The sequence below is a fragment of the Nyctereutes procyonoides genome, unplaced genomic scaffold (genome assembly GCF_905146905.1).
Source record: "Nyctereutes procyonoides isolate TBG_1078 unplaced genomic scaffold, NYPRO_anot_genome, whole genome shotgun sequence".
NCBI lineage: Eukaryota > Metazoa > Chordata > Mammalia > Carnivora > Canidae > Nyctereutes > Nyctereutes procyonoides.
The window spans coordinates 1603986-1621381 of NW_026575035.1; the positions used below are offsets into that span (position 1 = coordinate 1603986).

At 35.7% G+C, this 17396-nt stretch overlaps 1 long non-coding RNA gene across 2 annotated transcripts in view; it reads left to right on the forward strand.

Annotated features, from left to right (window-relative positions):
- Window positions 1–581: 581 nt before the first annotated feature.
- Window positions 582–17396, forward strand: part of LOC129505325 (uncharacterized) — a 161731-nt gene continuing 144916 nt past the window's right edge. For both annotated transcript variants that reach the window (XR_008663507.1, XR_008663508.1), the window contains exons 1-2: window positions 582–767; window positions 9026–9294. This is a non-coding gene — a long non-coding RNA (uncharacterized LOC129505325). The remainder of the gene's footprint in view (window positions 768–9025; window positions 9295–17396) is intronic.

Below are 17396 nucleotides of genomic sequence, written 5' to 3' on the forward strand. Positions count from 1 at the left end.
GATTAACTTTAAATAACAGATTTCCTCAGACACATTATAAAATACCAGTAGTATTAACGTTTTTCAATGGGTGAACACATGCATTCATATTGAGACTCATACTGTCGATCCTATAGATTTATTCAATCAACTTCCTGTTAATTCACTATGATCGTAGTGTCTGTATAAGTGAACAATATTATATATCAAAAAATGTTAGTTCTATCTTAAGATGAGATGTGATTTTAATGTGAAGCACAATACTATTAACCTGCCACAAAAAGATTTTGGCTTTGAGTTATTTTTCCAGTAGTAATCATATTGTCACCTGCCTACCAGTGATCAACAGCTTGAAATTCTGATAGAGATCCTCAGATTGGTACTGTTTGTGGTTTATTGTTTTTGTGGGGTTTTTTTTTTTTAAATTTTTTTTCCTTTTTATTTTGGATTTTTAAATTTTATTTATTATATTTTATTTTTATTTTTTATTTTTATTTCTTATTTTTATTTCTTTTAGCTGTTGGAAAGTCTGAGGGAGTAGAATTGTGACACTGACTTAATTTGTACCTTGGAGAAGAAAGGATTCTGCCCGCTTGGAGGCATATAATATGTCCCTTCCATGGATATATGGAAGAATGTTGTAATAATAACTGTACTTTGTCCTTAATGCATTTTTTCAATTCCAGGCACTTTGCAAATAAATGCATTATTTATTGTATTTTAACCACTGCTGCCTCCCCCATGAAAAGAATTATTGAAGTTAATTGCTACCTAGGATTAAAGTAATGGTAAGTGAAAGTGGACTTAAGAATTTTTATTTCAACTTTACAAATTGTTTTCACTCCCAAACTATTAAATTCATAGCTTTGCTTCTTTTCATTTATATGTCTGGTACACAATAAGCACTATGTAAGTTTATGCTAGTATTATTATTTTCGCTTTCTGGTAGCAACAGAGTCTCCAGAAGTGTTTGAATCCCTCTCTAATGGTGTGAATTGTGTCCGGACTGTATTTTTCTCAGGCATACATCTTACCTCCTATTTTGTAAAATCCACCTTTGTTTTCTGTCTGGAATTATAATTTAAACTTGGACCAACTATGAATGAACACTAGATTCTAACGGTACAAATAAATGACTTAAGTTCTAGGACTGCTGAACTTCTCACAGCCAAATAGCGCTGACTGTGTGTGGGGGGGGTATGTTTATATTTTTATCATTTTTCCTGTATAGATATGTATTCAGTTGTCTTTCTCTAAACCTTAAGGAAGATGGAATCAGAAGCAAAGTAGAAGAGCAGAGAACACACAAATGTCTCAAAACAGCCCTACAAGGGAACTTTGAGTAACAGAAGGGGATCTCCTGTTCTGTAAATGGAGTTTTTAAGAATTCCCCCACCCCTTCCAGTCTCCTGCTAGCAAGCAGGGATCTGTTCTCCGCTTAGCCCCTACATTTGCTGTTGGGGCTTCTACCATATTTAAGGGGATTCCCCTTTATGCTTACCAGGGGAACCCCTCAAGAATGGGGCATTCCCCAGCCAATTTATCCCCTAATTTCACTTTAGGCTATGTAAAAGTGCTGTAGGCTACCTTGATCCTGTCCCACTATAACTGCTGTGAGGCTGAGATCCTATGCCTTGGTCAGCGGATCTTTGATAGCCAAACTTGACTGTCATTTGCTGCCTTGGTAGAGGCACGTTGCCTCTTTAAGGTTCTAGGGACAATGACCTATGATTCTGTCTGTGGGTTTGATATGTGTCATCCACCAGAATGAAGTATCTGAAAATGGTAACTGTTACTCACTCCTATAACCCCCTACCCCAATCTCAGTTGGGTAATAGTAGACAATTAGCAAATGTTTGTTGAATAATTTATCTTTCCTTGCAATTTGTTTTGGTAGGCAACTTCTTCTGTTTCTTCTTTTTTCTTTCCTTACTAAGTAAAAAGCATATTTTTAAAGGTATTGAACTAATGTTTCCATTGCATTTACATTAAAAACAATCATATATATGCAATGGAATAGTCTATCTTAAAAAAAAAAAAAAAGGAAATCTTGCCATTTGCAACAGTATGGATAAAACTTACGCAAGTCTGGTAAGTGAAATAACCCAGACACAGAAGGAAAAATACTACATGATACTAATTTTATGAGGTGTTTAGTCAAACTCCTAAAAGCAGAAAGTGGAGTAATGGTTGCCAATGGTTCAGATGGGGAGAGGGAAATGAGAGATACTAAGTCAAAGGGTACAAAGTTTCAGTTGTGCAAGGTGAATAGTGTTGGACATCTACTGTATAACATAGTGCCTATATTTAATAATACTGTACTGTAGAGAATTTTGCTAAGAAGGTAGGTCTTAAGTGTCCTTATCACAAAAAAGTAATAAAGTGAGCAGTAGGAAACTTCGGAAGGTGATGGATATGTTTATGGCATAGATTGTGGTGATGGTTTCACAAGTGTATACTTATTTCCATACTTATCAATATGTATACATTAAATGAGCAAGGTGCCTGGCTGGCTCAGTCAGAATAGCATGCCACTCTTGATCTCAGGGTTGTGAGTTCAAGCCCCACATTGGGTCTAGAGATTACTAAAAAAAATAATAATAATTAAACTTTGAAAAATAATAGAAGAAACAAAAGGTTTAAGAAATATATACGTATAGCTTTTTGTAGGTTAGTCATGCCTCAAGAAAGGGGTTTAAGCCAAAAAAGCAATGATAATCCTGTAGTTGAATATAAATAATATTATTAACACCATTTCTGTGTACCTTACAGTAAATTACAGTCTACACAACTGCCTTGTAAGTTAAATTAAGGCAAGTATTATTATCCTCATTTAACAGAAGAGGAAACTCAAGAACAAAAGTTAAGCAACTTGCTCAAGATTACGGAATGAGGCAAAAGTTGTACTTTATGTTTGAAGACAGCCTCTAGTCTAGGGCACCCTTCACTACTAAAATACACATGATACACCATATCTGCATTATTATAGGCTTACACTGAATTTTAAGCTTTTTTTCATACTTTAAACATGCTCACAGGAGAAAAAATAAGAAAAAAGATCACTCATTTCCAAAACTATCCGCTATTAGGTAAATACAGTCTTCTTTTCCTGTGCCTGGCTAAAATTGTTTTTTGGTGTTTATGAATTGGGCTTTAGCATATTTGTGCTTGTATTATTAATATGTTTTACTATGATTAAATATTTTTAGTGTAATTTTAATGGCTATGGATATACCATAATTGATTTAACCAGCCTGCTATTTTTGAACTTTCCATTTACAGGATTTTTGCCCATTATAAACAGTTTTTTATTGACTGTCCTTAAAACTAAAACTTTGTGTCTATTAGAGGATAAATCCTAAGGGAATTTCTTGCAAAAGGGAATTTCTTGTAAAATAAACATTTTAATAAAGTCATTAGTATCATTTGATTGTCCTCCAGAAATGCTCTCAAAAGTGTTAAAAAGTACCAAAAGAAAATAAAACTAGGCAAGTATTTTTATAATATTGGGCAGTGAAAGACCTAGTTCTAAGTAGAACACATAAACAGGAGCTTTAAAGAACAAGACGGACAGAATTAACTATATAAAATTATAAAACTTTTGTTTTTCAAAGACATAATAAAAAAATTTTTAGGTGTACTGGGAAAAAGAAATCTGGGCTAATATATGACAGTCAAAGGCTTAATATCCGGCAGCCTGGGTGGCTCAGTGGTTTAGCACTGCCTTCGGCCCAGGGCGTGATCCTGGAGATCTGGGATCGAGTCCCGCATCAGGCTCCCTGCATGGAGCCTGCTTCTCCCTCTGCCTGTATCTCTACCCCTCTCTATCTCTCTCTCTGTGACTCTCATGAATAAATAAATAAAATCTTAAAAAACAAAGGCTTAATATCACTAATATACAAAGTGCTCTTACAAGTCAATAGGTCAAACATATCTAGTAGAAGAAGAAAAGGTGCAAAAGATATAGAAATTTATATAAGAAGAAATACAAATGATTAGAAAGTATGGGAAGATATGCAGACTTGGTCAGTAATCAGAGGAGTGCACATAAAAATACCAGTGAATATGTAATTTTCTAATTCATTAAAGGTATAGTAAAATAAATGGGAATATAGAATAACTTATCTGGTAGGCTGTTTGGCTATATATGTACCAAAATAGAAAAAAAAAATATGTATCTTTTCACCCAGCATTTTCCTTTCTAGAAATGTATCATAGATAGGCATATTAAAATGTCTGTGCTGGGATCCCTGGGTGGCGCAGCGGTTTAGCGCCTGCCTTTGGCCCAGGGCGCGATCCTGGAGACCCGGGATCGAATCCCACGTCAGGCTCCCGGTGCATGGAGCCTGCTTCTCCCTCTGCCTGTGTCTCTGCCTCTGTCTCTCTCTCTATTATAAATAAATAAAAATTTAAAAAAATAAAAATAAAAAATAAAATGTCTGTGCAAGGATGTTCGTTATAGCACTGTTTATAAGCCTAAATAACTTGAGTTTCCATCAGTGTGGGGCACATGCTTATAATGAATTATTGACCAACCATTAAAAAGGTTAATGTGGTGTTTTATGAGCCCAAGGCTTATTGTTGAGTGAAAAAAGCTATATATTAACACATATAATAGGAATAATTAACTCATCCAATTAATATTTATTGATACTACGGTCCCTAGAATATATGCATAAGTTCATATGTGAATACTAGCAAGGAAAGTAGTTTAAAAGGATAAGTAAGGATGATCACCAGAATGGAAACAATAATTATCTCAGTAGCTGAATTTCAGTTTCTAAAAAAATTTCTTGACACACTTTCTGTACTGCTGTATATTGAGAATATAATTTATATTGGGTATGCAATCCAAAAAAAATCAATAAAGCTATTTTCATTTTGGGAGAAAAAGTTAACTTTTATAATTGATGACACGCTTTTTCCCAGGACTTCTGGGAAGGAGTATTATTCATTCCTCCCCCACCCCACCCCCCACTCTCTGTGAACCCATTTTGCCTTGCCCCTAAAAGATAAACAAAAGATTGAAGAGATAAAAACCAGTGTTTCTTTTCTTAGAAAATCCCAATCCCTTTAAAACCTGATTTTTGAAAGTCTGAAGTTTACATGCATATGTTCAGAGAAGCACCTATCTCAGTAAACCATACATTCTCACCCTGCCCTCTAATCCATTCCTACAGTGAAGCCAGTAATCTTTTCAAAATGCAAATCTGATCCTATCACCCCACCCACACTCATGCTTAAAACCCTACAAAGGTCTCAGTTATTTTCTGTTGGTCTACGTATCAAAATGCTTTCTAAATGCCTGTAATGTCGAGTAGGCCTTTCATACTCCAGCCCCATCTCATGCCTGTTTCCCCCGACCTCTTAACATTTTCCTCCCAAAGCTAGCCTTTTTCTTTCCTTCATGTTTGCTCTGATACCTGCCTGGCCTTTGTACAAACTGTTCCCTGTCAGTAATGTTTTCCCCTCCTTTCTCCTAATTAACTCACATTCATCCTTAGATCACTTCCTCAGGGCAGCTTTTCTTAATCACCCACACCCACCAATATTCAAATATCCTGTTGCAGATTCTCTCAGGCTTTTCTAATTCTCCTTTACAGCATTTGTCATAATTGCAATTTTTAAACGTGTAATTATTTGATTATTGCATGTTCCCTCAATAAACCAAAACTACAAGAGAGCAAGGACTATTTCTGGTTTTGCTCAATATTGTATTTCCATATCTAGAAACAGTGACTGTGAACATCGCAGACAATCAGTAAGGATTTGTCAAATGAATCAATATATGAATGTGTAAATTTGCAAACACTAGGTATACACAATCTTGAACTTACAGAATAAACTGATCAGAATAAACTAGTAGAAATACCGTAGATATTAAGTGTTGATAATATTTGCGTGCTGTGCAATGTAAGGCATTTCTAAAAGTATACAGTTGTAGGAAGATTGAAGTCTTTAAGAACTAAAGCTAGTAAATAAAAGTAATTCTCATTACAACTACTACACCAGGTCATTAAAAATATACACAAATGAAATGTTGCTTTATCTGTGAAGTTATGGTTTTAATAAAAAATATTTGAAACTTCAGGGGTGCTTGGCTGGCTTAGTTGGTAGAGTGTGTTACTTGATCTCATGGTTGTGAGTTCAAGCCCCACATTGAGTGTGGAGCCTACTTAAAAAAAAATTAAAAAAATAAAAAAATAATAAAAAATAAAAATTTTTTTAATTTAAAAATTAGGTGAGTAGCATTTAAAAAAAATACTTGAAAATCGGAATTTAATGGTAGCTGACCATTTTGATTGCAGTTTATGTTTTAATCACAAATAAGGGTTAGTTCACCATTCTCTGAGAAGGATGAGGTAAAAAATAAAACACCTTCTTTGTATATGTGAGTTGTACAAAAATATATGATGTTTACCATGTGAATTTTTGTATCAGCTATAAAGAATGAGAACAATGAAGTAGGGGTAGAGATTTAATATTTATCTTTATTGAAAACTCAATTACTTAAAACAACGTATACATTATCAATTTTTTTTCAAAGATTTTATTTATTCATGAGAGACACCGAGAGACAGGCAGAAACACAGGCAGAGGGAGAAGCAGACCTGCGAGGAGCCTGATGTGGGACTCCATTCCAGGACCCCAGGATCATGCCCTGAGCCAAAGGCAGACGCTCAACTACTGAGCCACCCAGAGGTCCCTATGTTATCAATTTTTATAGGAGATCCATCCCAAATAATTAGTTTATAAATACTGTTTGGTTTACAAACTCATTTCCCTGATAGGTTGATTAACTAGACTCTGATCAGTAGCCGCAGATTTTACACTAATCCACCTCTCATAAGTTTACAGATACAAACCAGCTACCTTCAGAAGGATCAGGTGAGAAAACATGGAAGGGAGAAAGATGCCAGGGCCATAAAGGTACAGTATTATGAAGAAATGTCCTATAGCAGGACATTCTACACAACTTCATGCAATAATTTCACAGGGGGCTTGAATTTCCAATAAGTTAACTTCCTCCCCCCCAGAATTTGGAGGTAATGAGGTAATGACAAGGTCAGAAAATACCACACTTTGAAGTTAATAGGCCTGGTCTGTGCTCTTCAAACTGAGGTGTGCTCAGCTCTGGAGGTCTACAAGGAATTTCTAAGAGATGTGTGAGCAGTACATAGATGTTTTTTAAAAGAATTAGTAGTCAGGCTTCCAACTTCCATATGCACTGTTTTTCCAAAACTGAGCTGCTAAAGAACCCGTCTTCCCCTGTGCAATCATCCTTTTCCCCTTTCACCAAAAAAAGGCACACCTTTCCCCCACCTCTAATCTTACTGTGTTAACATTGCCCCAGGACGGAAAAGGGGCATCAGAGACAAGTAAAATGTCCCTAATTACTTGGTAGCTACACTTTTGCAAATGGTTTTCAGCTTTAGCTTTCAACAAAACTGAAGGAGGACTTAAACCAAAGTGTCAGTTAATCATTAAAAGTAGTTTTCAACAATAGATCACTAAAGGTTTTTTACACATAACTTGGAGGGAGTTTAAAGAATTTTGTGAAGTAGCAAAAACAAAACCCCTTCTATTCCCGTCATAATTTTTTGTGAACAAATATTCTCAGCACTTCTTCAGAAGAAGAAAAAAAGGAATAGAATGACAAACCCTTTCTCAGCACAGCAAACATATTCTTACCACATTAATTAGTTGAAGAAACTTGGCTAATTAAAAAATGTATTTTCAAAAATGTTTATATCATGTTTAATATTAATATGTTTATGTTGCTTTGTTCAAATGTGCACTAGTAATTATAATGGTAACTCATTTCAGGGTATAACATTTAGGATTACAGAAATTTTTTAAATTGAATTTCAATTGATAATAGACTTCTGAGTTTAAATGTCATAAAACTGGAAATAGAATGGAAATAAAGAAATAATGTAAATTTTTCGAATGTTAATATATTTTTAAATGAATGATGGTGGGTATTAAATAAATATGGAATAAGATTCCATTGGATGGATTTTCTAAGATATTTTATTTTGTAGTGTCAATATTTATAACACGTCAGAAATGACATTCATTACAACAATTTGAACTTATAATGAAAATATTTCAGGTGCTACCTTAAAAATGTATAAAAGGGTACATAGTATTTCAGAACTATTTTGGGGAGGACACTGGCCTATTTTTCACCAGCTGATAGTGAAATGGAAAAAAAAAAACGAGAAAAATTTTCATAAAGTTAACTTTGTTCAATTTAAAAGATTATCTTAAATTATATACTTTCTCATTGTTTAGACTTAATATATGTTTTGAAATTTTGATGTTAATGGATGGTAACCTTATTTTTAATGTTCTTTTCTTTGTTTTTTCCTTAAAATGCTTTTTAAAAGTTATTTTTACTAACTCAACAAAATTCAAAACCCTGAGGGAACCACTGGTCTAATAGAATGTAAAGAGGAATGTTTATTTTATAAAACAATATTCTGGAATTACTGAGGAATGGAGATAACCAGTTTACTCCCTAGTTTAGTGAACATAGCCAACAAGCACTTTAGAGACTTTTTTTTTTTTTTTTTAGTTTTTACTGTGTACTAAATATTTATTTATTTGAGAGAGAGAGGAAGAGGGAAAGGGAGAAGCAAACAACCCACTGAGCAGGGAGCCCAACATGGGGCTCAATCCTAGGACCCTGGGGTCATGACCTGAGCTGAAGGCAGACGCTTAACCAACTGAGCCACCCAGGTGCCCCCCAAGTTGGTTTGAGATAGTGTCCAAAAATCTAATATATCTCAATTATAGTGAATGAACCCAGTTTTGGGATGCCCCAACCTGAGTTATAGATCTGAGACCATATTATTTGAGTTCAACAAATTATTTCTATTTCTCAAAATCCTAAGCTAGTGGATCTTCTGAAGACTTTATCATAAACTACAGATTACGTACCCACCAGCCTCCCAGGTCTACTGAGAACTCAGTAGTCATGATGAAAATAATTTCATAAAAGATGTAATGATAATCTAAAAACCCTTAACACAACTTACAGAAATGAAGACGAAGCCCTTGCAAGCATTCGTGATCAACCAACATAAAATTTGCCTCAAACTTGAGATATTACTCCTGCAACAAGAGCCATAAAGAATGGCCGCACCATTATGCCTCTGTTCTCAGAAGGAGTGGACCAGACAGTGTGGGTGTAGAAGGAAAATTCCATAAGCACCTTTGGATCAACTGCTCAAAGTTGTTGCACTACTTACTACTTGCAAGGGGTTAGTGGAGTCTTCTGCATGAACAAGGATAGTTGGCATGAGTGAGGTAAGTTGTTTTCCTTTTGGTGAAATGAGAATCAGTTCATTAATTTTGGCTTGATAAGTTTTTTGACTGCTCTGAGATATATTCCCCCAGGCCAGTCACAGTCAGTGTTGTACTGTGCAAAGTTACTATGCCTCACTGGTCAGTGGAACAATTAGGCTCACTGAACAAGTACAATTCAGGTCCAGGCTACTTTTTTTCTTCTGTTCAAGGAACCTAACCTAACAACCGTGGGATTCTGTTGTTGACTCTTTAAATATTTCAGGATTTTCAGGTTTGCTCAAGAGACACAAATTATCAATTTGAGATTCAGAGACTTCTTCCTGCTTATGTGCTTGATACCACATTCATTAATATATTTATGCCTACAAAGATATCCACAAATGATGGGCTTATGGTTTTACCGTAGAGGACTTCAGTTTTCATCTTGCAAAGACTTGAGAAAATTACTTTGTATCTCTAGACCCTAGTTTTCTCATGTCTAAAATGGAGCTAATAAGGACACCTGGGTGGCTCAGGGGTTGAGCATCTGTTTTTGGACCAGGGCGTGATCTTGGAGCCCTAGGATCGAGTCCCACATTGGGTTCCCTGCATGGAGCCTGCTTCTCCCTCTGCCTGTGTCTCTGCCTCTCTCTGTCTCTGTATCTCTCATGAATGAATAAATAAAATCTTAAAAAAAAATAAAAATAAAATGGAGCTAATAATAGAAAGGCAGTAACCTTATAAATGTGTTGTGAACATTTAATGAAATTCTATATGTAAAGCACTCAGCTCATTGCCTAGCAAATACAAGCCAACAAATTAATTTATGCAATTCTTCGAACACTACATGCCAGGTAGTAGAGATAGGTACCAGAGATAAAATAGTGAGCAAGAATGGACACTTCTGGGATCCCTGGGTGGCTCAGCGGTTTAGCGCCTGCCTTTGGCCCAGGGCATGATCCTGGAGTCCTGGGATTGAGTCCTGCATTGGGCTCCCTGCATGGAGCCTGCTTCTCCCTCTGCCTGTGTCTCTGCCTGCCTCTCTCTCTCTCTCTCATGAATAAATAAAATATTTTTTTTAAAAAAAGAGTAGACAGTTCTTGCTCTCATGATGCAAGAGGAAGAGGAAGTTGACCATCAATAATCACGAAAACAAATGTAAAGAAGAAAGGAGGAGAGATGAAGGAGAAAAATGTGGTTTTGGAGCTTATAATAACACTTGGCATTTTGAGAGTGATCAGAGATTTCTCTGGGAAAGTGGTATCTGAAAGATAAGTAAGAGTTAACTCAGAGAAATGGAAAAGAGAGATAGCCTTCCAGCCTGTTTAGAGGCCTGGAGAAGAATGAGGCTTGGAGGATAGAAAGCAAGCACCAGTGGATGGAGCAGTTGAGGAGAGAGCAGGAGTAAAGGTAGGCTTGTGATGAAGTGGATGTGATCCATTGAAGAGCAGTTTTAAGTTTGTTTTTTTGATAAGAACAATGGGAAACTGCTAAAGGACTTTTGAATGCGGTAGGAAAAAGGGACAGCATGAAGCACCACGATCAGATATGGATTTTCAGATCATCTTGGCTGTAGATAACGGATAAGATGAGGACTAAAGGAAATAGAGGCTATTGTAAGAGATGATGAAAACTTGGACTAGATTCATAATGGTAAAAGTGGAGAGAACTGCACAAATTTAAGAGATATTTTGAAGGGAAAGTTTATATAAGTTGGTGATGGATTGGATATGGGGATTAAAGAAGAGTAAAGTGTGGAGGATGACTCTTAAGTGTCTGACACCAATCACTAAAACAGATAACATCGAAGAGCAAAGTCTGGGGGTAAAGTTATGAATTCATGTTTGGAAATTTCATTTTGAGTCTCCTTTGAGATATTTATGAGAACATGTTAAGTACACTAGAGCTTATAGGATATATATGTATCATAAATATACATATATGCATACACACATTCACATACATTTATGTCATCTGTGGATAAGTGGTGACTTTTGCACCTGTAAAATGGACACACTAATCCTGCCTCACAGGAGTGTTGTAGGAAATTAGTTGGAGAAGATGCACATAAAGTGCCTAAGTATATGTGTCAATAATTGTGCCAGGCCAAAAGATGGAGGAAAAGGCACTAGGTCCAGTAGTAGCAAAGTGATATGGAAATGCCTAAGGAAATTATGCAGGGAGTGTCAAATGAATGGCAGCCAGAATCTAGTATGATAAACCCAAGAGTTTGCTATATACCACTCTTGAAGGTTGATCACTAGATTCTATCAGCAAGCTACCTAGGTGTTTTCTAAATGAGCAATTACTGAATCTGAAGTCTGGGAAGGCTCTTAGACTAGCTACGACATTAAAGTATTCAAAGCAAGTTTTCACGGAAATTCATGAGCATTTATTGAGGGTCACTAGTCCAATGTGGTAAGGTCAATGAAAAATTCCTGGCGCTGTAGAGAAGTTGAATACAGAAAAAAGGGAGGTGGTATGTTCTAGGAGGAGTGAAGAGTACTGAGACTTAACAAAGCACAGATCTGTAAAAGCACAGCAGGATGAAAGGAGTGAAATTCTCTTAGAATTAATAACATTTGGGGAGTGATTATAACAGGGTATGATAATGGATAGGTTAAGGGGCCAAATGATGGAAACCAAGTAAATAATGGGATCTATCAGAAAATTGTAAGCAGGGAAATGCTTGGACTTGCTTTTAGATAGAAAGGTTCACACCAAGATATAGACCAAGCATGGAATTGAAGATTGGAAGAGATAGGGTTATCAGTTATGATGCTATTGCAGTAGAACAGGTAAAAGACAGAAGCCTGATGTCCAGGGGGCATTTGGAAAGTAGTCTGGACTGGAGATACATACAGTGTATAGACTATACTATACTATATAAATATTGTGGTATACCGTAGTATATGCTATATATACTGTAGTATAATCTGTATATACTATATACACTGTAATATCTATTATACATATAATATATAGATTATATATATTATATGTATACCCCCAAACATACTTATGTTATGATTATCAGCTTATAATAGGTAATTTAAATCAATGTAAATAAAATTAATTAAGGACAAAGTGAAAAGAGAAAGAGTTTAAGAAGGACCCTCTGAAACAGCATCATTTAAGGAATAGGTGTAATAAGAGGATCCTGAGGTCTCTGATCCAATAATCCTCATTCTTAAAAGTTCTTTATGTCTAACTTAGATATTTCATGCTGTAGCCAAAGTCTGTTTCTTCTCTCCACTCTCCAGTTAAGATAGAAAGCAACTGTTCATCATCTTGTATATAACAACCCTTCCTATGCTTGAATACTGTTATTAAGAAACCTGGTAGTCTTCTCTAACTTAGGCTAAATAATTTCTAGCTCCCATATTCCCAACCCTTTAATCATCTCTGTGACTCTCTGTTGAATCCCTTCCACTTTCTCCATATCCCTCTTCGGCTTGTGTAGTCCGTTGCTGGACGTTGTGCTTTTGAGATTCACTTTGAGGATCATGGAAAAACTTTCTTAAATTTTTTATATGGTAAATTCGTGCATTCCAGTGCTATGCTTGGATTTGCTCCATGTCAAATACAGGATTTGTAGTAAGCCTGTTATTTTGGCTATTTGTGCCTAACTGGCTAAATTTTTGTATCTGTTGTTAACATTAAATCCTTGTTTATTGTAACATTTCGAAGAGATCATTCTCCATACTGTGATTGAATGAAATATGTTTATGTGCCTGGTCTCAGTTTGGGTAGGAGGTAAAAGCTTTGTACTCCCACATACTTGCATAGGATGACATAGATGAAGCACATGTTCTTTTCCATCTTCCCTTTCTTGTTTAAACTGTAGAATCAGATTAAAGTGTGAATGTGAAGGAACCTCACTTGTTCCACATATCTGTCCCCAATACTCCATTGTGAGCCCCCTCAAGGAGGAACTGAATTCTGGTTATCTTTATATTCTCACTTCACTTTTTTATCTCCAGGAAAATCACATTTGATGCCTGCCTTAAATCAAGTGTGAAAAGGGAAGGTCTTGACCAGCAATGGCAGTCAAGTTCCATCTTGCTTGTCAGCTTCAATTGACTGATAGCAATTTAATTATTGCTGATTAGAAGGATTCTGCAGCAGAGTCCTAGATCATCAAAAAATATTATGGCAAATTAGAATTGTCGAAGATTAGAAATATAAATTGTCATAGCAATTGTTTACCTTGATTGGACATGGGACATAGGAGAGGAGGCACAAGTAGCCCATATTTGCTGTTAAAAACAATATGCCTTCATTCCTATGCAATGCCTTGGTCCCAGACAAGTAATGGCCTACTTCTATGAAAAAGAAAATAGCACTTTGTTCAGTTTATAGATCATAGTGAAAACAACAGAAGATCTCAGAGGTCATGGCCCCACTTAAAAAAAAAAAAATCCACCCACTCATTTGGCCCAATTGCATAAGATCTATCTTTAGTAGCTCTTGGAAATTGTGTCAGTGCTAATCTGCATGGTTGCCACACATGATTCTAAAATGTCATTATAAGAGTTTTATTCATGGTTCTTTTCTTGAAGCTGCTCAGAAAATAGTTTTGATTTAGCTTAAAAGTAAACAAAAATTGGAGTTTTAAAGACAAATCAAGGAATTCAGCTGCTACTTTAAAAGTTCCGTAAGAAATCTTGTGGTACTATTGCTAATTGTTACTTTGATAGCATATTGTCAAAAGATATATTAATAGACAACTGAATCACTAAAAATTTGGTGATATCTCTGCTAGGCAGGCAGAGTTTGATATAAAAACTGAACTAAGAAGTAGAACAAACCTGAAGAATTATTATGTTAGAGGGTATTGTTGTGCCCCTGGAATGTAAGAGACAGTCCTGATGAGCTGTCAATATATTTAATTTTAGATATTTTGTTTGTTTGTCTTTGTTGTTTTGTGCTTCTTCACTTAATATGAGCCTCCATCTCTAAGACTCAGAAGATAACCTCAAAGATACAGAAATTAATGATGAATCAAGTAGATTGATCCAGTCATGGGGGGTATTGGATCTAAAGTCCTCAGTTAATGGTGAAGATAAACACTCTAAAAGTATAACTTCACAGTGGGTTGAGAGGGAAAAATTCTCTCTACAATCTTTCTGAGTTGCTTGACCCATTGACATGGTTTTAACTATCACTTGATAATGTCACTAAGTCTATAGCTGTACCTCAAAACTTTCTGCAGAGCTGCTGATTGGCTGCTACATCTATGCTTCAGTTACATCTCAGACTCAACAAATCTAAAATTTTTGAAGTCATTACTTCCTGTGAAGCCTACTCCTTCTCCTATGTTCTCTTTTTTACTTGGTATGGTGCTACGCTTCACAACTGTCTTTATCTCTCCCGTTTTCTGTGTGTCCCATATTCAATCAATCACCAACTTTTATGCATTTTACCTCCTAATTAGTTCTTGAAGTCTTTTGTCTTTAACTCTTCCATTTTCTGTGTGTCCCGCATTCAATTAATCACCAACTCTTAGGCATTTTACCTCCTGATTAGTTCTTGAAGCCTTTTCCTACTCCGCACCTCTGCTATCACTGTCCTAATTTTAGGCTCTCATCTCTCATTCTGAATACTACAGTATCCTTTAACTAGTCTTCTAGTCTCTGGTTTGGCCCTGTCATTATCTTACCATTTTTCTCTCCCTATTTAAACATTTCAGTGAATCATCATTGCTTGTGAGATAAAGTTCAAGCTCCTTAACATGGAATTCAATAATTCTATGATCTGGCCTCCATCTGACTTTCTGTTTTAATCTCTTATCATTTCTCTCCACTTCTTATCTTACTTTGCTCTCTAACAGTGGTGCTATTTCTATCTGGAACACCCTCCTTTCTACCATCTTTCTCATCATTTGATTAATTACTAATTATTCTTTAATAAAGCCTACCTCAGTTATCATCTCTTCCTAGAAAGTCTTTTCTACCTACCTACCTACCTACAGATAGACACACACACACACACACACACACACACACACACACCTTTTTGCCTTCATAAATACTCAGGACCCCTACCTATCATTACCCTTACCACATTATATTAACATGCAGAGGTATGAATTTCTCTTCACCACCACGCTGCTACAAAGTCTCTAAAGGAACAGCATCTCTCATATTTAGTTTTGGACTATCCATAACAGACTAACATAGTGTCTTTCACTGGCAATCTTTCTGTAGATGTTGATTGAAAAAAGTGACAGTGTATCATTATTAGTGCATGCAGTAGAACACAATTACAAGCAATAATATCAACTTGAATTTGCAACAGATTATATTGATATAAATAATATAAAATATAGTGACTAAGCAAGGATAATAACTCTTGTTTGTACTTTTAAATCCCCTGGAAATCACTGAAACCTACAATTCAAGGGATTATAGCAAATATGAATAAGTATAATTATATAAGCCAAATTATCATAAATGACTAAGTAATATATTTAAAGGTTGCTAACCAAATTAGAACTATTAAATAGGGATCCCTGGGTGGCGCAGCAGTTTGGCGCCTGCCTTTGGCTCAGGGCGCGATCCTGGAGACCCGGGATCGAATCCCATATCGGGCTCCTGGTGCATGGAGCCTGCTTCTCCCTCTGCCTGTGTCTCTGCCTCTCTCTCTCTCTCTCTCTCTGTGACTATCATAAATAAATAAATTTAAAAAAAAGAACTATTAAATAACACACTTCTAAATAAAAGTATTTTGACCAAAAAAACACTTTCCTGGAGAAGTACAAGCCCCTCCAGAAGAAGGGAAAATCTGCAAAAATGTATTACTGTTATTCAAAGCACAGGACAATTAGAATCATCAGTATTACAAAAATAAAAAGAATGACTAGTTATGCCCTATTCTTTCCTTCCTTGCTAGTCTTCAATAAAATACATCATTTGAGTTCTAAAAGTATATATTTTTCTCTCAATAATACAATTTCCATTTTGAATGAAAAATTTTAAGTTAATTATAATATTTTTATTTTCCCTAAATTATCTCCTGGGCCTCCTCCCACCCACAAAAAGGAACCAAGATTCTAAAATAAAATGAACTGGATAACAATTTGTTGTTTGTGGGAGTCTTGGAATCTAGGCCTTCCCTTGCCTGGTAACTTTCCCTGTTTATTCCCCCAGGTTAATTATTTTTCCTGCCAGCATGTTTTATGGTTGTGCATGTTTGTTAAATTGTCTACAAACTTGTGCAACAAGCTTATTGAAAAACCTTAAATCTTACAAGACAACTACGATTTTTTTTTTTAAAGACAACTATAATTTGAAGGTCAGTTAAGTTTCAGTTTTGAAACCTTTACTAATATTTTTGTTTTTAGAAAGAAAATCATGAAAATACTTCTTTGCTTATTTTGGAATACCTGGTGAATTTTAACGATTCATTCTTTGAATGTTTTGGTTATTGTGCATTCTGTTTTTACTAGACTATAAGTTATTCATATTTTGCTCACAGAAAATTATGCAAGCATATGACCGAGACTGAAATACCCATCTGCCTAATCTTCAGTTGATTAGTAGGGATGTTGGATGAACGTTAGTGCCCTCAGAGACTTCAGTAAGAGGATACTAAGAAGTCGGAGGGGCCGCAGTTTTCTGTTAGAGGTCTTTGTTGTCTCACTTAATTTTTGCTGTAGATAAATTTAGAATGAGATCATTTAATGTAAAATTTAGTTTTCATGTCTAAGGGACAATCTGAGTAAAAGGTGCCACTTTCTTGAACTCATATGAAACAAAAAGATGCTCTGTCTTAAATATGTGCAATTATGCCTCTGTGCTTCTTTCTAAAGGACCTGTGCCTACTTTCAAAAGCGTTATTATTTTTTTAATAATAAATTTATTTTTTATTGGTGTTCAATTTGCCAACATACAGAATAACACCCAGTGCTCATCCCGTCAAGTGCCCCCCTCAGTGCTCGTCACCCATTCATGCCCTCTCCCCGCCCTCCTCCCCTTCCACTACCCCTAGTTCGTTTCCCAGAGTTAGGAGTCTTTATGTTCTGTCTCCCTTTCTGATATTTCCTACCCATTTCTTCTCCCTTCCCTTCTATTCCCTTTCACTATTATTTATATTCCCCAAATGAATGAGAACATATAATG